The following is a 25,674-nucleotide window of genomic DNA, read 5'->3' as shown; positions in this document are numbered from 1 at the left end:
TTCTTTGTTCACGGTAGAGGCCCCCAACCAATCAATTGGTTAAGTATGTTGATGGAGCCACTAATGGGGATTGAAGAAAGAGGGAAGCTCCAAAAACTAGTGAATTATCAAATGAATTCACAGTTCTTGGCTTAGGTGGAGTAGAGTAACGATGCATAAACACTAACTATTTTTCAACAAGGGGGAGGCTTCTATTTATAGGAAAAATTGAGCTCCTAACCAAACAAACTGATTCTAGAATTTTCTAAATCAGTTTGGTCAATATTTGACCATTTTTAGGTCAGTTAAGCTAACTTTTTGGAACTAGACTTGAATGAGGAGAGAGGAGAGATGAAATATCTCAATTTTTATGAGTTTAAAACTCATTCAAGCATGTGAAATATGCACCTCCTTTAAAGAACTCCCCTTCCTTACATATGTGTCATAATGGAATCATTTTAATATTGCTCATAGTTTTTTTACTAATAAACCTTGTACATTTTCAACTCTTCATCTTATGTGAAATATGCACCTCCTTTAAAGAATTTCCCTTCCTTACATATGTGTCATAATGGAATCATTTTAATATTGCTCATAGTTTTTTACTAATAAACCTTGTACATTTTCAACTCTTCATCTTATGTGAAATATGCACCTCCTTTAAAGAATTCCCCTTCCTTACATATGTGTCATAATGGAATCATTTTAATATTGCTCATAGTTTTTTACTAATAAACCTTGTACATTTTCAACTCTTCATCTTATGTGAGCATTTACTCATTTTTGGATACCCAAAATATCTCATATTTTTAATATTGCTCATAGTTTTTTACTAATAAACCTTGTACATTTTCAACTCTTCACCTTATGTGAGCATTTACTCATTTTTGGGTATCTTCTTTTTACAAATTGGATTTATCTCCTCCCTACACATGGATTGATGCTATTGGCCCATAGGAACCTTAATTGGACCATAGTCTAAAGATTTCTGAAAATCTAAACCCTTAGACTAAGGTTCTTTATACCTATTTCCAATTAATTCCAATTGCACATTGGAAAATTCTTTTTGAATTTCTGTTTCAGGGGAACTCATCTGAATTATAAGAGATATTTTTCTATCCAAAAATATTCAAAATCTGAATATTCTCTCTCTAGAATAATTTTTCTCTCTCTAGGCTAAAATAGTTAGCAACAAGGTCTTTATATTTCTGAAGAGGGTTGATTACAGGGGAAGATACTAGACATCAAAAAGGGATTAGGGGAGGAATCTTACATTCTACCCCACTTAAAAAACGCGAGATGTCCTCATCTCGCAGTTAGAGTATGATTTCTTTCATCATCTTCTTCTTCTTCAATCACATTCAACTTTACGCCTTGGAAGTGAACGGTCGATTTTTCCCTGGTATTCTGCTGGAGTATGGATGACTTGAGAACTGTCGGTTAAGCCCTTGGTTTTTCAATTGCAGTAAAGATCTGCCCTTCTTTCCTCTTCTACTTCTTCTGAAATTGTGACTGCTCTGGCTGCTGCAGTCTGCGGTGGAATTCTTTCTCTTTGGTTGCCCCTGTTCTGGAAAGGAGTTCTGAGGTTACTCTGGGTAGAGGCAGACAGTTGATTTGGAGTTCTTCTGGGGTTACCCTGGCTTGGGTGAGACGGACCCTGATTAGACTGGTATGAAGGAATTGGTCTCTGAATTCGGGGTCCTAGACTTCCCTGTCCCCTTGACATGGCAGGAGTTGGGCAGTCTTTTAACTGATGACCAAAACCTTGGCATCCAAAACACCGGTTCTCACTTCTGGGCTCATTGTTCTGAATCCTTAAAACAGGTGGGACTCTTGAGAAGTATTCTAGGAAAAGAGTCTTCCTTTGTTAAACAAAACTTTCTTTTATTTTAGAGAGGGAATAATTATAAGATCAGAAAGGGAGATTCTTACTCCTGTATACCTCGAAGGCTGGGGAGGAATCTTACATTCTACCCCACTTAAAAAGTGCGAGATGTCCTCATCTCGCAAGGTAGAGGACAACTCTTTTTCTTAACATCCAATTTTATTTTGGGGTTCCTTATATTCTGGTCAACCCAGCAGAACACTGGGATAAATATCCCTTATATAGAACTCATCATTAATATTCAGATCATATCATTCATATCTTTAACATGATAATGGTCCATTAGACCGAAAAATTTCCTTCTGAACATTCCTCCACGGGAATTTCAGTCAAGCAAGTTCTCAATTTGTCATCCCTTAACTTGATCTACTGATCAAGTGTTAACAGTAACAATTTGACAGCACAACCCACTAATCTCATAGTGATTTGCTGAATTCATTATCATCATTCCAGTTATGAATATCATCACTGGGACTCGTCCCATTCATCCTCATTGTGGTTTTGTTCAGATTTTTATATTTCAACTAATTTCAGAAATCATCATTTTTCAATCAGAATTTTCAATCAGAATCCAATTCAATTCATCAATTCTCAAACAGAATTAAAAATCATATCAACCACATTCGAATTCATCATCTGGATAGCATTAACGCTTATAATTTCAAGTCTTTAGATTTACTCGTATATACTGTCAGTAAAGAGCTGCAGTATACTCTCGGTATATACGGATAGTCGTGGCTCTTGGAATTATAAGGTAAATACCATCATGCCTAGGCCTCAAGCAAGTCAGGGATTCTATATAATTGCGGTACTTCCATCTGAAGACCCAATTACCAAATTACGAATTTCAGTTTGAATATCAAATTGTATGAATTATATCACACAATTACAACCTTTTTGTGCTTCTTGATAAATTTTTGACATATTTGTCTTCTCAGTTGATCTTTATTAACCAAATGCTCTGATACCAACTGTGAGATCCCTATTCCCACCGCGCAACGGATTCGGGGTACTAGCAGCGGAAGTAGCACTTCTTGCACGAGGCAGGGTCCCACACTCGGGGCCTCGTCCACGGATATCCGGACAAAAGACTAATCCGTCGGTTTTTCCAAAACCAGACCCGGAAAAACTTCCCTTATCCGGAAAGCACGGGCGATTCCACCAGGATAATTTTTACTCTAACGTAGTCAAAACTCTTACTGATCAAACAGAACCGATTGCATCTATAAAGATACTTGGTCAGATCAAGGAAGAAACTTGCACTTGGATCATTGGGATCAACGCTTTTTTCCCCATCAAGAGGCACAGCCGTTGATTCCTATCCATAGAACAATTACTATCCGGGACTTACTTCATCTATCGTAATAACGGAAATTGAGTCTCGATTTACGGATCCATCAATCCAGCCTAACCCCATCCGATCCCATGGGTTAGCCAACCGCCCAACCACTGTAGTGATGGGATCCAATTTGGAATTTGGTTAGGTTTTGTCCCGGGTACCAAGGAAAAGAGTTCCAAGGCCCCCTAGCCGGAATTTCATGCAAACATAAAACTAGCCACACCACTTACACACCCAATATGAAAATTGCCTTTTTTTTAGCATCAACTAACTTTAAAACAATCCTTTAATGAAACCATAGTACCACTGATCACAATCTCCCAATTTATCCAGTTGATTCATAATTTCCCATCATTCCTTCATCAGAGTATCTATGGCATCATTGGCAACTAGAACGCTCACCACCTGTCCACACAGGGGCCGTTTCAATAGTTCCTAGCCCATAATACTCAACAATATAATCACTTATCAAGATGGACTCTCGTTGAAGATCAGCAAGATCAACCAACAGATCCATATAAAAGAGCCATGGACTCATCCGTTGAGGACCAGCAAGGTCAGTCAACCAGATCCATGCCCGGTTCCAGAAAACAACTCTTACTCCTTGTTCCAATATCTTCCTCGACGCACGCGTGGGTATCCTGGGCGACCCAGAGCCCGAGCACCGTATGGTCAGCACCCTCTAGGATCCTTCGCAGGTGACCTAGCGCTTCACTCATAGGCCGCTTCCTTGGTCCCTCATCCACCGTACCGGAAGCTCACCATTTTAATCGAACCGAGGCTGGTCAAGACCTCGGCCGACCTTGCTACGCGAGACGTCCTCCATTGACTCTCCGTCACAGTAGTTGCAACTTTATCAGTTAGGTCTCCACGACCTTAATCACAAGACGGTCAAAATGCTTTCCCAGCATTCTTGACATAAAACAGCCATTTACAAACAGCATTTACAAACAGTTTACAAATACAATTTCTATATTAACTCTCATTTTTCCACATTATCCCTCATGCAATCCACATTACTTATTCCACATTTCATTTATATGTGTACTCATCCAATCATATCATTTTCCATCTCTTCACTTCAGATTCCTTCACATCGCATATCATATATTCACATCCATATCCACATCCATACATCCACATCCACATCCACATCCACATCCATACATCCACATCTACATGCTTATCTCCATTTTCACATCCTCATTTATACATCCACATCCCATATCCACATTCATACATACACATCCATATCCACATCCATATCCGCATTCATACATACACATCCATATCCACATCCACATGCATACATTCATTATCACGTCCTCATTCATACATCCACATCCACATACATACATACATACATCCACATCCACATCCACATTCTCATTCACATCTATACATCCATATCTACATGCACATTCACATCCATACATCCACATCTATATCCTCATTCACATCCATACATCCACATTCATGCATCCACATCTACATGCCTACATCCATACATACACATCCACATTTACATCCATGCATCCACATCCACATCCTCATTCACATCCATACATCCACATTCATACATCCACATCCACATCCACATTCACATCCATACATCCACATCTACATGCTTATCTCCATTTTCACATCCTCATTTATACATCCACATCCCATATCCACATTCATACATACACATCCATATCCACATCCACATGCATACATACATCCACATCCACATTCCCATTCACATATATACATCCATATCTACATGCACATTCACATCCATACATCCACATCTATATCCTCATTCACATCCATACATCCACATTCATGCATCCACATCTACATGCTTATCTCCATTTTCACATCCTCATTTATACATCCATATCCCATATCCACATTCATACATACGCATCCATATCCACATCCACATGCATACATACATCCACATCCACATTACCATTCACATATATACATCTTTATCTACATGTACATTCACATCCATACATCCACATCTATATCCTCATTCACATCCATACATCCACATTCATGCATCCACATCTACATGCATACATCCATACATCCACATCCACATTTACATCCATGCATCCACATCTACATCCTCATTCACATCCATACATCCACATTCATACATCCATACATCCACATTCATACATCCACATCCACATCCACATTCACATCCATACATCCACATTCATACATCCACATCCACATCCATACATCCACATTCATACATCCACATCCACATCCACATTCACATCCATACATCCACATTCATACATCCACATCCACATCCACATGCATCTTATCATATCTTATCACTTCCCATATCTTTTATGCATACCTCTATGCATGAAATTCAATTATGCTAAAAGTAACACTTTTATAATAAAATATTCAACTTTTATGCATACCTCTATGCATGAAATCCAATATGATAAAACTAACACTTTTGATATAAAAAAATTATCCTTTATGCATACTTCTATGCATGAAAAATTAAAAATGATAAAAGTAACACTTTTGATATAAAAATTTTTCTTTATGCATCCTTCTATGCATGAAAATTAAAAATGATAAAAGTAACACTTTTGATATAAAAAAATTATCCTTTATGCATGATATTAAAATTCAATTTCTCCATGATTATAATGAAATTCTTTCAATTAATCTAGGATGATAATTCCTAGAATATGGTAGGAAGTCCTCTTTTTATGCTTTGAATGAAATTATTTTATGCATAATTTTTATAAAAATTTTGCCATAGCTCCGCTGCTATGACTGATAAATCTCAATTTTTTCTAAGGGATAAAGCTTATCATTAAGGAAATAATTAAAATGATCTCTAATTGGATCATTAATCTATAGTGGATTGAATCATCAATATGCATAAACTAAAAGCATAGAAAAAAGCCATTAAATTGGCCTCAAGCATAGCTTAATCTTGGATTAAGGAAAAGCTTTATGAAAAGCTTGATTTGGATTGAGAACGGGTCATGAGTATGACCATTTCTTGAGTGAGAGAGAGAATTTACATAAAAATCATTAGAATTTAAACATAAATGAAAATTAACTTCAATAGCATTTATTAACTTATGTAACTCTTCACTACTATTCAAACTTCAATAGTATTAAAAAAAAAACCATACCAATTAAACTTCTCAAGCTTGAGAGGGGTTGAGAAGAGAGAAACATTGAGAAATTATAGAAAGATCAATATTCACTAATTACCTTACAACTTGCTTGATTCTTTGTTCACGGTAGAGGCCCCCAACCAATCAATTGGTTAAGTATGTTGATGGAGCCACTAATGGGGATTGAAGAAAGAGGGAAGCTCCAAAAACTAGTGAATTATCAAATGAATTCACAGTTCTTGGCTTAGGTGGAGTAGAGTAACGATGCATAAACACTAACTATTTTTCAACAAGGGGGAGGCTTCTATTTATAGGAAAAATTGAGCTCCTAACCAAACAAACTGATTCTAGAATTTTCTAAATCAGTTTGGTCAATATTTGACCATTTTTAGGTCAGTTAAGCTAACTTTTTGGAACTAGACTTGAATGAGGAGAGAGGAGAGATGAAATATCTCAATTTTTATGAGTTTAAAACTCATTCAAGCATGTGAAATATGCACCTCCTTTAAAGAACTCCCCTTCCTTACATATGTGTCATAATGGAATCATTTTAATATTGCTCATAGTTTTTTTACTAATAAACCTTGTACATTTTCAACTCTTCATCTTATGTGAAATATGCACCTCCTTTAAAGAATTTCCCTTCCTTACATATGTGTCATAATGGAATCATTTTAATATTGCTCATAGTTTTTTACTAATAAACCTTGTACATTTTCAACTCTTCATCTTATGTGAAATATGCACCTCCTTTAAAGAATTCCCCTTCCTTACATATGTGTCATAATGGAATCATTTTAATATTGCTCATAGTTTTTTACTAATAAACCTTGTACATTTTCAACTCTTCATCTTATGTGAGCATTTACTCATTTTTGGATACCCAAAATATCTCATATTTTTAATATTGCTCATAGTTTTTTACTAATAAACCTTGTACATTTTCAACTCTTCACCTTATGTGAGCATTTACTCATTTTTGGGTATCTTCTTTTTACAAATTGGATTTATCTCCTCCCTACACATGGATTGATGCTATTGGCCCATAGGAACCTTAATTGGACCATAGTCTAAAGATTTCTGAAAATCTAAACCCTTAGACTAAGGTTCTTTATACCTATTTCCAATTAATTCCAATTGCACATTGGAAAATTCTTTTTGAATTTCTGTTTCAGGGGAACTCATCTGAATTATAAGAGATATTTTTCTATCCAAAAATATTCAAAATCTGAATATTCTCTCTCTAGAATAATTTTTCTCTCTCTAGGCTAAAATAGTTAGCAACAAGGTCTTTATATTTCTGAAGAGGGTTGATTACAGGGGAAGATACTAGACATCAAAAAGGGATTAGGGGAGGAATCTTACACTAGGCGACCCAAAGCCCGAGCACCGTATGGTCAGCACCCTCTAGGATCCTTCGCAGGTAACCTAGCGCTTCACGCATAGGCCGCTTCCTTGGCCCCTCATCCACCGTACCGGAAGCTCACCATTTTAATCGCACCGAGGCTGGTCAAGACCTCGGCCGACCTTGCTACGCGAGACGTCCTTCATTGACTCCCCGTCACATCAGCAGTTGCAACTTTCTCATCACGACCTTAATCACAAGACGGTCAAAATGCTCCCCCCAGCATTCTTGACATAAAACAATCATTTACAGACAGCATTTACAAACAGCATTTACAAACAGTTTACAATACAAGTTCTATTTTAACTTTCATTTTTCCACATTATCCCTCCTCAATCTACATTACTTATTCCATATTCCATTTATATGTATACTCATCCCATCACATCATTTCCATCTCATCACTTCAGATTCCCTCACATCACAATCGTATATTCACATCCATACATCCACAACTATATGCGTACATTCACATCTACATGCATACATCTACATCCCTATGCATACATCCACATCCACATTCACATTCACCTCCATACATCTACATCTACATGCATACATCCACTCCACATTCACATCCACATCTATACATCTACATCTACATGCATACATCCACCTCTACATCCACATCTACGTCTATACACCTACATCTACATGCATACATCCCCATCACCATTCACATCTACATCTATACATCTACATCTACATGTATACATCCACATCTCCATTCACATCTACATCTATACCTCTACATCTACATGCATCCATCCACATCTCCATTTACATCCTCATCTACACATCTATTTCTACATGCATACATCCACGTCCCATGCATACATCCACCTCCACATTCACACTCACATCCATACATCTACATCTACATGCAACATCCACATCTCCATGCATAATAAAATTCTTTTAATTAATCTAGGATGATAGTTCCTAGAATATGGTAGGAATTCCTCTTTTTATACTTTGAATGAATTTATTTTATGCGTAATTTCTATAAAAATTTTGCCATAGCTCCGCTACTATGACTGATAAATCTCAATTTTTTTTTTCTAAGGGATAAAGCTCATTATTAAAGAAATAATTAGAATGGTCTCTAATTGGATCATCAATCCATAATGGTCTCTAATTGGATCATCAATCCATAATGGTCTCTAATTGGATCATTAAGAAAACAATTAGAATGGTCTCTAATTGGGTCATCAATCCATAATGGATTGAATCATCAATGTGCATAAACTAAAAGCATAGCAAAAAGCCATTAATTTGGCCTCAAGCATAGCTTAATCTTGGATTAAGGAAAGGCTTTATGAAAAGCTTCATTGGATTGAGAATGGTTCATGAGTATGACCATTTCTTGAGTGAGAGAGAGAAATTACATAAAAACCATTAGAATTTAAACATAAATGGAAATTAACTTCTATAGCATTTATTAAATTATGTAACTCTTCACTACTATTCACCAATTAACTTCAATAGCATTTAAAAAACCATACCAATTAAACTTCTCAAGCTTGAGAGGGGTTGAGAAGAGAGAATCATTGAGAAATTATAGAAAGATCAAAATTCAATATACTTACCTTATAATTTGCTTGATTCTTTATTCACGGTAGAGGCCCCCAACCAATCAATTGGTTTAGTATGTTGATGGAGCCACCAATGGGGATTGAAGAAAGAGAGAAGTATCAAAAACTAGTGAATTATTAAAGAATTCACAACTCTTGGCTTAGGTAGAGTAGAGTAACAATGCATAAGACACTCTATATTTTGGCTTAGGTGGAGTAGAGTAACAAGCATAAGACTCTATCTAATTTGGCTTAGGTGGAGTAGAGTAACAAAGCATAAGACTCTATATATTTTGGCTTAGGTGGAGTAGAGTGACAAAGCATAAGACACTATATATTTTGGCTTAGGTGGAGTAGAGTGACAAAGCATAAGACACTATATATTTTGGCTTAGGTGGAGTAGAGTGACAAAGCATAAGACACTATATATTTTTCAGCAAGGGGGAGGCTTCTATTTATAGGAAAATTTGAGCTCCTAACCAAACAAACTGATTCTAGAATTTTCCAAGTCAGTTTGGTTGAATTTGGACTAGATTTGGACCTAGTTTGGTTACTTTTTGATTCGGTTTGGTTCCATTTTGATTTGGTTTGGTTCAGGAGAGATGAGAGATAAAAATATCACATTATTTTTTAGTTTAAAACTCATTCAAGCATGTGAAATATGCACCTCCTTTAAAGAATTCCCCTTCCTTACATATGTGTCAAAATTTTATTGCTCATAGTTTTTTACTAATAAACCTTGTACATTTTCAACTCTTCATCTTATGTGAAATATGCACCTCCTTTAAAGAACTCCTCTTCCTTACATATGTGTCATAGTTTTTTTACTAATAAACCTTGTACATTTTCAACTCTTCATCTTATGTGAAATATGCACCTCCTTTAAAGAACTCCCCTTCCTTACATATGTGTTTATTTACTAATAAACCTTGTACATTTTCAACTCTTCATCTTATGTGAAATATGCACCTCCTTTAAAGAACTCCCCTTCCTTACATATGTGTTTATTTACTAATAAACCTTGTACATTTTCAACTCTTCATCTTATGTGAGCATTTGCTCATTTTTGGATACCCAAAATATCTCATATTTTTAATATTGCTCATAGTTTTTTTTACTAATAAATCTTGTACATTTTCAACTCTTCATCTTATGTGAGCATTTACTCATTTTTGGGTATCTTCTTTTACAAATTGGATTTATCTCCTCCCTACACATGGATTGATGCTATTGGCCCATAGGAACCTTAATTGGACCATAATCTAAAAATTTCTGAAAATCTAGACCCTTAGACTAAGGTTCTTTATACCTATTTCCAATTAATTCCAATTGCATATTGGAAAATTCTTTTTAAATTTCTGTTTCAGGGGAACTCATCTGAATTATAAGAGATATTTTTCTATCCAAAAATATTCAAAATCTGAATATTCTCTCTCTAGAATATTTTCTCTCTCTAGGTTAAAACAGCCACAAACAAGATCTCTTATATTTTAGAAAAGGAATTGATTACAGGGGAATATACTAGACATCAAAAAGGGGTTGGGGGAGGAATCTTACATTCTACCCCACTTAAAAAACGCGAGATGTCCTCATCTCGCAACTTGGAATAATTTCGCAAGATGCACGAATATGAGACTTAGAGAAAAATTTTAATCACGATTAACCACCAAGAAAAGTCTTAAAGAGAGCAAGATTCAAAATAAGAACAAGATTTAAACTTTATTCATTCACGGGACTTATACAGTAAAGATAGAAGAACTCTTTACACTTCCATAAGCCCGTCCATCATATGGTCACAAAAGCAGTCCTCACAAGCTGCACAAGTATAGGGTAACTCATCTATGGGAATGATTCTGCTGGTTATTGCCGCACCTATCTCATTGGTATGAGGTGATCTAACAAAAGGACCTCTGAGAGGCAAGCCAAAAACGGGGTAAAGGCATATCTTCTCATGAGGAAGAAAACATGCCAGTAAGAAGACCCGCTCAGAAAACCCAAGATGCCTTGATCTCATGACACAGTAGTATCGGGGACCCAAACCCAAAGCTTCAATAACCATGGCCAAGCGGACATTGTTACGAAAGTGTTGCTGACCCCAGGGTGTTACCCTAGTTATGTTTTGATAGGTCCGCCATTTGGTCTGCGCTACAGAAGTTCCTAGGTGAGGAAAAAGTGAGCGCTCATACTGTTCTATAAAGTCTTTCTTCACAGACTCTCTTGCGTCTTGAAGGTGAGAAATCATCAGGGATAAAACTAATTCCTGTTGCCAAGCCATGAAGGAGATTAAGAAAGAAAGGAGATTGATGGGAGTAAGATTACTGTGAGTGACAAGTAAAAGTTACGACTTATATAAAGGAAGGAGCTAGCGTAACCTAGAAGCCAACGGTAACTTACCACTGAAGTTTTACCGTCTTTCCATGATTTGTGTTTGACACATTTTTCTATAGAAGGCATTAAGAATTTTGAGATGAGGAGATAAAAGAAACTTGTAGGCTAAGTCACCTACTTTCATTGAATTCAGATATAAGGATCACAATATCTGGGGGATAACTTCTTATACTCCCCAAGAGATAAAGAACTTCTTTTGGGCCATACTCGAATGAAAACCAAAACCTTGGTATCCAAAACACCGATTCTCACTTCTAAACTCATTGTTCTAAATCCTTAAAATAGGCGTGACTCCTGAGAAGTATTTTAGGAAAAGGGTATTCCTTTTTTAAACAGAAACTTTCTTTTATTTTAGAGAGGGAATAATTATAAGATCCGAAAGGGAGATTCTTACTCCTATATACCTCGAAGGCTGGGGAGGAATCTTACATCCTACCCCACTTAAAAAGTGCGAGATGTCCTCATCTCGCAAGGTAGAGGACAGCTCTTATTCTTAAGATCCAATTTTTATTCTGGGGTTGCTTATATTCTGGTCAACCCAACAGACACTGGGATAAATATCCCTTATATAGAACTCATCATTAAATAACAATTCATTCAGATTATATCATTCATATCTTTAACATGATAATGGTCCATTAGACCGAAAAGTTTCCTTCGGAACATTCCTCCACACGGAAATTTCAGTCAAGCAAGTTCTCAATTTGACATCCTTTAACTTGATCTACCGGTCAAGTATTAACAGTAGCAATCTGACAGCACAACCCACTAATCTCATAGTGATTTGCTGAATTCGTTATCATCATTCTAGTTATGAATATCATCACAGGGACTCGTCCCATTCCCCCTCATTGTGGTTTCATTATATTTCAACTAATTTTTAAAAATCACATTTTTCAATCAGCATTTTCAATCAGAATCCAAATCAATTCATTCATTCTCAAACAGAATTAAAAATCATATCAATCACATTCGAAATCATCATCTAGATAGCATTAACGCTTATAATTTCAAGTCTTAGATTTACTCGTATATACTGTCAGTAAAGAGCTGTAGTATACTCTCGGTATATACGGGTAGTCACGGCCCTTGGAATTATAAGGTAAATACTATCATGTCTAGGCCTCAAGCAAGTCAGGGTTTCTATATAATTGCGGTACTTCCATCTGAAGACCCAATTACCAAAATTACGAGTTTCAGTTTGAATATCAAATTGTATGAATTATATCACATAATTATAACCTTTTTGTGTTTCTTGATAAATTCTTGACATATTTGTCTTCTCAGTTGATCTTTATTAACCAAATGCTCTGATACCAACTGTACGATCCCTGTTCCCACCGAGCAACGGATTCGGGGTACTGGCAGCGGAAGTAGCGCTTCTCGCGCGGGACAGGGGTCCCACACTCGGGGCCTCGCCCACGGATATCCGGATAAGAGACTAATCCGTCGGTTGTTCCAAAACCGAACCCGAAAAAACTTCCTTTACCGGAAAGCACGGGCGATTCCACCAGGATAACTTTTTACTCTAACGTAGCCAAGATCATTTCTGATCGAGATGATCCAATTACATCTATAAGATACTTAGTCGGTTCAAGGAAGAAACTTGCACTTGGATCATTGGGATCAACGCTTTTTTTCCCATTCAAGAGGCACAGCCGTTGATTCCTATCCATAGAACAGTTACTATCCGGGATTTATTTATAATATCTATGGCATCATTGGCAACTAGAACGCTCAGGAGCCGTTTCGATAGTTCCTAGCCCATAATACTTGGCAATATAATCACTTAACAAGATGGACTCTCGTTGAAGATCAGCAAGATCAACCAACAGATCCATATAAGGAGCCATGGACTCATCCATTGAAGACCAGCAAGGTCAATCAACCAGATCCATGCTCGATTTCAGAAAACAACTCCAACTCTGTTCCAATATCTTCCTCGACGCACGCGTGGGTATCCTAGGCGACCCAGAGCCCGAGCACCGTATGGTTAGCACCCTCTAGGATCCTTCGCAGGTAACCTAGCGCTTCACGCATAGGCCGCTTCCTTGGCCCCTCATCCACCGTACCGGAAGCTCACCATTTTAATCGCACCGAGGCTGGTCAAGACCTCGGCCGACCTTGCTACGCGAGACGTCCTTCATTGACTCCCCGTCACATCAGCAGTTGCAACTTTCTCATCACGACCTTAATCACAAGACGGTCAAAATGCTCCCCCCAGCATTCTTGACATAAAACAATCATTTACAGACAGCATTTACAAACAGCATTTACAAACAGTTTACAATACAATTTCTATTTTAACTTTCATTTTTCCACATTATCTCTCCTCAATCTACATTACTTATTCCATATTCCATTTATATGTATAGTCATCCCATCACATCATTTCCATCTCATCACTTCAGATTCCCTCACATCACAATCGTATATTCACATCCATACATCCACAACTATATGCGTACATTCACATCTACATGCATACATCTACATCCCTATGCATACATCCACATCCACATTCACATTCACCTCCATACATCTACATCTACATGCATACATCCACTCCACATTCACATCCACATCTATACATCTACATCTACATGCATACATCCACCTCTACATCCACATCTACGTCTATACACCTACATCTACATGCATACATCCCCATCACCATTCACATCTACATCTATACATCTACATCTACATGTATACATCCACATCTCCATTCACATCTACATCTATACCTCTACATCTACATGCATCCATCCACATCTCCATTTACATCCTCATCTACACATCTATTTCTACATGCATACATCCACGTCCCATGCATACATCCACCTCCACATTCACACTCACATCCATACATCTACATCTACATGCAACATCCACATCTCCATGCATAATAAAATTCTTTTAATTAATCTAGGATGATAGTTCCTAGAATATGGTAGGAATTCCTCTTTTTATACTTTGAATGAATTTATTTTATGCGTAATTTCTATAAAAATTTTGCCATAGCTCCGCTACTATGACTGATAAATCTCAATTTTTTTTTTCTAAGGGATAAAGCTCATTATTAAAGAAATAATTAGAATGGTCTCTAATTGGATCATCAATCCATAATGGTCTCTAATTGGATCATCAATCCATAATGGTCTCTAATTGGATCATTAAGAAAACAATTAGAATGGTCTCTAATTGGGTCATCAATCCATAATGGATTGAATCATCAATGTGCATAAACTAAAAGCATAGCAAAAAGCCATTAATTTGGCCTCAAGCATAGCTTAATCTTGGATTAAGGAAAGGCTTTATGAAAAGCTTCATTGGATTGAGAATGGTTCATGAGTATGACCATTTCTTGAGTGAGAGAGAGAAATTACATAAAAACCATTAGAATTTAAACATAAATGGAAATTAACTTCTATAGCATTTATTAAATTATGTAACTCTTCACTACTATTCACCAATTAACTTCAATAGCATTTAAAAAACCATACCAATTAAACTTCTCAAGCTTGAGAGGGGTTGAGAAGAGAGAATCATTGAGAAATTATAGAAAGATCAAAATTCAATATACTTACCTTATAATTTGCTTGATTCTTTATTCACGGTAGAGGCCCCCAACCAATCAATTGGTTTAGTATGTTGATGGAGCCACCAATGGGGATTGAAGAAAGAGAGAAGTATCAAAAACTAGTGAATTATTAAAGAATTCACAACTCTTGGCTTAGGTAGAGTAGAGTAACAATGCATAAGACACTCTATATTTTGGCTTAGGTGGAGTAGAGTAACAAGCATAAGACTCTATCTAATTTGGCTTAGGTGGAGTAGAGTAACAAAGCATAAGACTCTATCTAATTTGGCTTAGGTGGAGTAGAGTAACAAAGCATAAGACTCTATATATTTTGGCTTAGGTGGAGTAGAGTGACAAAGCATAAGACACTATATATTTTGGCTTAGGTGGAGTAGAGTGACAAAGCATAAGACACTATATATTTTGGCTTAGGTGGAGTAGAGTGACAAAGCATAAGACACTATATATTTTTCAGCAAGGGGGAGGCTTCTATTTATAGGAAAATTTGAGCTCCTAACCAAACAAACTGATTCTAGAATTTTCCAAGTCAGTTTGGTTGAATTTGGACTAGATTTGGACCTAGTTTGGTTACTTTTTGATTCGGTTTGGTTCCATTTTGATTTGGTTTGGTTCAGGAGAGATGAGAGATAAAAATATCACATTATTTTTTAGTTTAAAACTCATTCAAGCATGTGAAATATGCACCTCCTTTAAAGAATTCCCCTTCCTTACATATGTGTCAAAATTTTATTGCTCATAGTTTTTTACTAATAAACCTTGTACATTTTCAACTCTTCATCTTATGTGAAATATGCACCTCCTTTAAAGAACTCCTCTTCCTTACATATGTGTCATAGTTTTTTTACTAATAAACCTTGTACATTTTCAACTCTTCATCTTATGTGAAATATGCACCTCCTTTAAAGAACTCCCCTTCCTTACATATGTGTTTATTTACTAATAAACCTTGTACATTTTCAACTCTTCATCTTATGTGAAATATGCACCTCCTTTAAAGAACTCCCCTTCCTTACATATGTGTTTATTTACTAATAAACCTTGTACATTTTCAACTCTTCATCTTATGTGAGCATTTGCTCATTTTTGGATACCCAAAATATCTCATATTTTTAATATTGCTCATAGTTTTTTTTACTAATAAATCTTGTACATTTTCAACTCTTCATCTTATGTGAGCATTTACTCATTTTTGGGTATCTTCTTTTACAAATTGGATTTATCTCCTCCCTACACATGGATTGATGCTATTGGCCCATAGGAACCTTAATTGGACCATAATCTAAAAATTTCTGAAAATCTAGACCCTTAGACTAAGGTTCTTTATACCTATTTCCAATTAATTCCAATTGCATATTGGAAAATTCTTTTTAAATTTCTGTTTCAGGGGAACTCATCTGAATTATAAGAGATATTTTTCTATCCAAAAATATTCAAAATCTGAATATTCTCTCTCTAGAATATTTTCTCTCTCTAGGTTAAAACAGCCACAAACAAGATCTCTTATATTTTAGAAAAGGAATTGATTACAGGGGAATATACTAGACATCAAAAAGGGGTTGGGGGAGGAATCTTACAGTTAGGGTTAGAGATGCACTCAAGTGAGTTACCACACATATGCACTCAAGGAAGTACCACCATAGCCAAGAGCTTGGGCTCAAGATTTGTATTATGATTGTAAAAAAAAAGTAAGTGTCCATCTCCTCTCACTTACTTATATGGCCCATGTTGTGTTCATATGGCCTTGGGGTCCATTATCTATTTACATGTCTGGGTGCCTATGGCTAATTTCCCAATTAATGTGTTACCCTTCATTACAAACCATCCCCACCCGAATGGTGTCGACCTCAAAAGTTCAATTAGAATCACACAATCATAAGATTTGGGTACAACATTATGGAGAACATAACACCTTCTCAATTCCACATACGAATGTAGCATGTTGAGGTAGAACCTTCCCAAAGAGTATGCAACTCTTGCATTTCTGTAATTCTGCATAAGACACCACCAAATTAACCCATTGTCTTTGTTCCATGAAGGTACATGCCTCTCCCAAAAGATCATTCCAACCATTGAGCTTGCCACATAGATATTTGGGCTAAAAACAATGAATTTTCAGGAACTTCTAGCAAGCCTATTCACTATTATACGTCCCCATTTGCTTCATCAAAATCTTGGTGGTGTTCTACATAGAAGCGAGTTGCCATCATGAAGCCTCTTCTTTGGGCAATCCTTTCCATTTGACAAGGTATTCCACAAGAGTTTGATTACAAAGAACCCTATCTATTTTTCCCAAAATCTTCTTCGAAATGTATTCAACCAATCCTTCTTCATCCAAAGGAGGTAATTCGTCATGAACAACTACTTCTAGCCACATAAGCTTTCAAATATAAGCTTTCAAATGTGACACACAGAAGGCATCATGAATCCTTGTTAATGAAGGTAACAACAATTGATAGACTAATTCACCAACCTTCCTCAATACTTTGTAGGGTCCATAATACCTATGGAACAATTTGGTGTTGGTATTGCCTTTGATCTATCCATATCTTAATTTTGGTAACCTCAAGGACACATAATCACCCTCCTAAAACTAAGTGTCTTCTATTCTTGTCCGCATAATAATTCATACTCTCTTGGGCTTGCTTCATATTCATCTTGTGTTGTTGACGCAAAGCTTGCATTTTCTCAACCTCTTCCTTTGCATTTTCTTGGCCTCTTCCTTTGCATTTTGATTCACCACATCTTTCTTGATGACCATCATTGGCATATTCACTTTATACTGATATAAAGGAGACATGCCAATTCTCTCATGATGGGTTCTATTGTATGCAAATTCAGCAAGAGGTAACCGCTCATCCCATGCACTTTGGGTCTCATAGCAAAAATGCCTCAAATAGGTCTCACCAACTTATTCACCCTTTTCGTTTGACCATCGGTCTCTAGATGATAACTGGTTAGGCGTCAACATAGTACCCATGATAGCAAATGATGTGCCCCAAAATAAGCTCATGAATTTGACATCTTTGTAACTCACAATCTCCATAGGTATACCATGCAACTTGAATACATGCTCCACAAATTTCTTGGCAACCAAAGATGTCGTCCTTCGAGATAACTCTCAAATAGAGAGGAAAGAAAATGCAGCTTCTGTCACTTAAAAAAAGAAAGTGGTTCAAAGGAATCACTTTTAAAGAAGGGTCAATAAGTGAAAAAGATAATTGTAAATTGTTTTCCATCGATAATGGGTACTTGTTATACAAAGGTCACATTTGTGTACCTAAAGAAGGAAATATTCGTGAGAATATTTTACTAGAATGTCATGACAATCCAAGTGCGGCCTATGCACTTGTTAAAAGATAGTTTTATTGGAAAATTTTAAAGAAGGATGACAAAAATTATGTTATAAAATACCCTAAGTGCAAAGTCAATAAATCTCAGTGCCTAAAAGTAGGTGGAATATTACAACCACTACAGATACCTGAGGGTAAGTGGGAAAGTATTTCTATGGATTTCATAGTTGGACTATCCCGAAAAAGTAAAGGGCATGGTTCAATGTGGGTAGTAGTGGATAGGCTAACCAAGTTGGCACAATTTATACCAACTAAAAAAGAAGTAAAAACACCAGAATTGGCTATAATGTTTATCCATCATCTATATAGATTGTATGGATTTCTAGCAGATATAGTAAGCGGGTGAGATACAAAGTTGACAAGCCATTTTTGGAAAGAAGTGTTCAAAAAGCTAGACATGAAACTTAGTATGAGTACATCTAAACATCCATAAATCGATGGATAGACATAAATGGTTAATCAAGTCCTAGAAGATATGCTTAGAGTATACGTTAATCATAACCAAAATAATTGGGATGAGCATCTTCCATTATTAGAATTTGCTTATAATAGTGCGAAACATTCTGCTCCGATTTTAGTCCATTCATGCTAATGTATGGATTTCAACCTAGAGCACCCATAGAAGTTGGGTTACAAAAAGAAAAATTGCAGAGTGCAAAATACTTTCTCAAAGATATGCAAGACATGTTAAACATTGTAAGAAGCAACGTTAAAAAAATGCAGGATCGTTTTATTAGCTATGAGAAAGGTAAAAGACGACCAATTCATTTTGAGGAAGGTGATTCAGTTTACGTAAAGGTTTCAAAAAATTCAAAAACTTTAAAAAGTGAAAAATTTCCAAAGTTAATTGTGGTCCTTACACAATACTTTAAAAAATTGGAAGTGTATCTTACAAGGTAGTTTTACGTGAAGGATCCTAAGTACATCATGTGTTTCATGTTAGTAGACTGAAACGCAAGATGGGAAAAGATTGAAATGAAGCAATAGAAAAAGAAGCAATAGTTGATTTTATAGAACCACCTATTTTGGGCCACATGAGCCTGAAAAGATTTTCAAATATCGAGAAAAGAAAACTAGACATTCTGTGTTTAAAGAATGTTTAGTAAAATGGAAAGATAGACCACCAGAAGAAGGATCAACTTGGAGAAAAGTGGCTACACTAAAGAAAAGGTTTCCTGAGTTTGTTTTTGAGGATGAAAACTTTTCTTTCAAGGAGGAGGAAATGTTATGAGACTTATAGGAAACACTGAAAGGCAAGACTAGAAAAGATTATTTATATGTAAAAGGTTTGCATATAAATAAGGTTCACGAGATTTCAAATAGAAAATACCTAAGCAATGGTTAATAGGTTTAAAGTGAAAATAAAAAGTGAAGTAGATGGTGCACGATGGAAGCCCGAGAGACACAGAGGAGGGTGCCCTCTTCTAGGGGTAGCTGAAGAGGCTTTGGTGATTGAAAAGGCAATGCTTAGCCAATGAAAGGTCAAGGGGCTAAAGTTGGAAGGTCATGCACCACTTAGGCCTATATAACCATGATTTTAGGGTCCATTTGGGATATGGTTGGGTAGAGAATCAAAGTACTAGTCTTACAAGTCCTCAAGCTTATAATGTAAGGATCATTACATCACCACCTAAGGAGATGCTTGGGATTTTTAGACTCAAAGGTGGCTCTCAAGAAATTAATTACAAGAAACCTTTAGGCTTAATGAGGAAGACCTCAATTTCATAAGTAGAAGACATGCCATTTGGGATAACCACTTGGCTGAATATATTCATATCAGAGAACTAATGAATTTCAAGGCTATAGTGTGGAAACGTTCTAATAAGTTGCTTCCAGTACCTCATTTGAAAGAGGTACATCCCCCCTTCATGTGAAATTGAATCATAGGTATGGTACCTAGACTAGGATAGAAGGTAATGGAGTTTTAGATTTGAACATGCTTGGTTTAGGATAATACCCCCCAAATTCTCTTATCTTTTGTGGATGATCTTGCATAAGGCTTTAGGGACAAATGAAAGAGCCTCTAAAGTGGTGTTTAGGAATGGGTTTTGTCCAAGATGCAATAGGCACATGGAGTCTATCCCCCAACTTTTCATTACATATGTTGACAACAAAGATTCTCTTGACCTCCTACATAGGTGCATAAAATCAGCCCACCCACAAGCTCTGTCATGGAAAGAAATTCTTTTAGGAGAGGCAAAAGGATACTATACTACTCTTTTTGGAATGGAATTGAATTTGATTATTTGTGGGATGTATGGATACACACGAATAGTATTGTTCTTCAAAATCAAAAAGCTGGTTTGATCCATAGTCTCAGCAAGTTTCTAGATATGTAGCACAAGAATACTTTTTACAAGTATCTAGGAAGAAGTTTATCTCTGACATTGTTGGCAATCCTTAAGGAAAAGATAAATTCAAACTCGATTAACCCTCAGCATGATTACCCTAAAGTTTTAAAAAATTTGGAATCTATGAAGAGGGAGGAGTTGGCTGTCACTTCAAGAGAAAACTCATCAACTATATTTGAAATGAAGCATCACAAAGGTAAGATTAAGCAAGATTAAAAGCTAAGATATGGGACAAACATTATGTTGATTAGCATGCAATTAGAAAGAATCATACATAATGCTTCAGTGATTTAGCCTTTCGACCAAAGGATGGAAATAACCTTCCACAAGCCAAGGTTTGAAACACGAGGCTCCAAGAGTCAAGATGACCAATATCAAAAGATATAATAGTGGTCCATGAGCCCCCTCCTTTTATACTTGAGCCCATGACCATGGTCCTAGACCTAATCTATACTGGTAGCTTCATTACACTAATCTTCTTAAATAAAAAAATTAGCAAGTCTAAAAATTGTATTAAATTCAATTATAAAAATTATGAACACTAATCATGATCAAGAAAATACATTTTAAAAAATTAAATTAATAGTAATCTGAAAATGATTCTCACTAATCATGATCAAGAAAATGCATTCTAAAAAATCGAGCTAACAGTAATTTGAAAATTATTATCACTAAGCATGATCAAGAAAATGCATTTTGAAATTTGGATTATTCTTAATCCAAAAATGATTAATCTTCTAATCACTCCCTAAATAAGGATCTAAGCCAAGAGCTTTGATACCAATTAAAATGGAGTGATCATAAAGCTGAGATTTGGGATAATCACCATGAATTAATACAAGGTACAGATAATCTCATATAACATCCATGATACCTAAGTGATTTAGCCTTTACCAAAGGATGGCCAAATATCATAAGATGTCAAAAACGTGTCAAAAGGTACAATAATGGTCCATGAGCCCCTTTTTATATGTGAGCCCATGACCAAGGTCCTAGACCTAATCTAAAGTTGTTGCTTCATTACACATGCCTTGAAACCTAGAAACATTATAGAATGGGTTACAAATTTCTAATCAAGACTAATAAGTAAAGTATGAGATATTTTCTATTATATTAAAACAAAGGAAAAATTTATCCCTTACAAAAAGATTTTTAAACAAAGAAGCTTAACTTCAAATAGAAGAACTAGCAATAACATTACATCTCTTAGACCCCTATACGAGTTTGAAATTCTACTAGTTCTAAAATATTGTAATGAAGCAACAAATTTAGATTAGGTCTAGGACCATGGTCATGGGCTCAAGTATAAAAGGGGACTCATGGATCACTATTGTATCTTTTGGCATCTTTTGATCATATGACTTTTGAATGCACATTGGAGCCTTGAGCTACCATACTTTGGCCTATGGAAGGTTATTTCTATCCTTTGGTGAAAGGCTATATCACTTAGGTATTATGTGTGATTCGTGCTAATTGCATGTTAATCTATATAATGATTTATCCCAAATCTCAGATTATGGTCATTTCATTTCAATTGGTATCAAAGATCTTGTGTTTTCATCCATGGTTCCATTGATTTTTGCACAATTTTTTGCTAGACTATGGTTCTTGGACCAAATCTGAGCAGAAGACCAAATTTTTAAAAGGATACAGACCAAATTTAAACTAAGTGGAGTGATTAGTGTTAATTTTTAGATAATCATTTTTTAAACCTTCTCTTCCACTTTTCCTCAAGCTTTCCATGGCTAGGGTTTATCACACAGTAACTGTTTGCAAACACAACCTTGGGGCTTTGGTTGGGGACATTCTTAGCAACACATACAACACCATTTTGAGATATTTTTCATGTGCGGAATTTTTTTATTTTCTTTCTCTTCTTGTGTTCAAGAAACCCTAGAAATGGTGATCTCAAGCTTCTAAAGTGTCTAAGAATCATCATGCACACCATCTCTATAGAGCACATTTGGGAGCATAATGCGTGTGTTTTTCTATTCCAAATCTCTTAGGAAGTTGGCAGTGATTTCCAGCATGTAGGAGGTTTCTTTGCTTCAACCACTTGCCATTGTGCAAGATTTTGTCTTAGCTGTTGGATGACTCCGCCGGTCCTTGCTAGGGAACTCGAGGACTACCGACACAAACACTAAGTTTGGGGAGAAGGGAGTGTGGATCCTCTCAGCAGGGAAGAATAGCCGCCAAGGATGAGTCAACCTCACTGGCTAGACATGCAAGACCTATGCTCTACACTCTCTACCATGCTCTCTGACCACCACCACTGAGCACCGCAGTATCCCTAGAGGCCTCACACTCACACCACACACACCACTCACACCTCACTCACCTCGCACACATAGATAGTCCCACTCCACAAGAGTGTAACACTGCATATTAATATACTGAAAGGAATGATACAAGAAAGACTCTGTGTGCATCGAATTCTAGGGTGCTAGCAGCGGAAGTAGTAGCAACTTCTTGCGTAGAGGGCAGAGCTTCCTATTCGGGGCCTCGCCCCACCAATGAATGTCCGGACAAGAGACTAATCCCTCAATTCTTCCAAAATTGAACTCGAAAAAAACTTCCCTCGCCCAAAAGGCATAGGCGATTCCTACAGGAAAAATTATTCTAACGTAGTCAAGAGCCTTAATTACCCTTTTTCATTCCGACCAAACCCGTGGGTCACATGGCCGGATCAAGGGAGGAGCTTGCACTTGGATCATAGAGGCCAACACTTTTTTCCATGTCAAGAGGAGGCATAACTGTTGATTCTTTTCCATAGAGCAAAGATTATCCGTGATTTACTTAAACTATCTTAACTTGAACAGAATTTCATTTTATTATAGGAATCCATTAGTCCAGCCTAACCCCATCCAATCCCATGGGTTAGCCAACTGCTCAACCACTGTATTGATAGGATGATCCATTATAAAAATTTGGTTATGTTTGGTCCCGGGTACCAGGGAAAAGAGTTCTCAGGGCCCCTAGCCGGCACTCAAGCAAATTACAAAATAGACACACCACTTACGCACCCATTTTTCACAGATTCAGATGTCTTTAAAACAGATTCAGATGTCTTTAAAACAGAGTTGGAACGAAACCACAGTGTTTCCCATTAGGATCCTCATTATTTCATTTCCCATTCCAATTTCCAATTATTTCTTCCTTAGCATACCTATGGCATCATTGGCAAACTAGAACGCTCACCACCTGCTCACACACGGGCCTTTTCAATAGTCCCTAGCCCATAGTACCTAAGAATATAATCACATAAAATCTATATGGACTCTCCGTTGAAGATTAGCTTGATCAAACAACAAGATCCATGTAAAAGAGCCATGAACTCCTTCGTTGAAGACCAGCAAGGCCAATCAACCAGATCCATGCCCATGTTCAGAAAATAACTCCAACTCATTTTCTTCCTCGACGCATGTGTGGGTATCCTAGGCGACCCAGAGCACCGTATGGTCAACACCCTCTAGGCTCCTTCGCAGAGGTCACCTAGCGCTTCACTCATAGGCTGCTTCCTTGGTCCCTCATCCACCATACCAAAAGCTCACCATTTTAATTGAACCGAGGCTAATCAAGACCTCGGCCGACCTTACCACGTGAGACGTCCTTCATTGACTCTTCGTCTCAGGTGTTGAAACCTTTTCACTTAGGTCCTCACTCACACGACCTTATTTGACAAGATAGTCAAAATGCTCCCCTAGCATTCTTGACATAAAACAATCTTTAAAAACAGATTTCATATACAAATACAGTTTCCAACAAACTCCCATTATTCCACGTTATTTCTAATTACTCCACATTCTTCTACATCAATTCACATCGCATCATTCCAAATCCATTCATATCCCTTCACATCGTCCTACATCCATTCACATCATTCCATATCCAATCACATCCATTCACATCAATTCACATCGCATCATTTTCAAATCCATTCATATCCATTCACATTGTCCTACATCCATTCACATCATTCCACATCCATTCACATCATATCACATCCTTCCATTCAGGTTGAAAGTACAGTTACGCTACCTTTGATACTGACAGAACTTTTCTAAGTCTCTACCAATTACTTGGCTTAGTTAAAGGTAACTTTTTCTCGATTCCATTAAATATAAATTTTCGTTCACTTTTTGGATCCTTGATCATCTCAAGGATTCCAGATTCCTTTCCCAAGGAATCTAGGGATAGGTTAGAGTATTCACGCTTATCCAACTAAACATGTTTCTGGTCATTTTTCTGGGAAATCCTTTTTTCATTAAGAATGTACTCCAAGATTCTGTTTTTTAAGAATCTAGACGTATAGCTCAAAATTTCAAAAGTTAAATGTGTTCAAAATTCCTTTTTTTGATTAAGAAATATCCATGTTTTCTCGATGTATTCATATGAATATTTTCACAGTCTTTCTCAAATTTCTCAAGATAAAATATGCTCAATATTCTTCTTTTTGAATAAAAGGTTCATGGGATTTACAAAATCAATTATACCCATATTTCCTCTTTCAGTATAAACACTAATCCATTTATCTAAATGAATCATTTCCATAATTCTCATATATTGAATGATTCTAGAAAATTTATGTATAACCTTCTTTATTTTTTTGACAATTGAATAATACTCAAAACTTCACTTTTAGTATAA

The sequence above is a fragment of the Cibotium barometz genome, chromosome 3 (genome assembly GCF_041138505.1).
Source record: "Cibotium barometz isolate CiBa-2024 chromosome 3, ASM4113850v1, whole genome shotgun sequence".
In the NCBI taxonomy this organism is placed as follows: domain Eukaryota; kingdom Viridiplantae; phylum Streptophyta; class Polypodiopsida; order Cyatheales; family Cibotiaceae; genus Cibotium; species Cibotium barometz.
The sequence above is the reverse complement of the archived record's forward strand: the minus strand, read 5'-3'. Positions refer to the sequence as shown.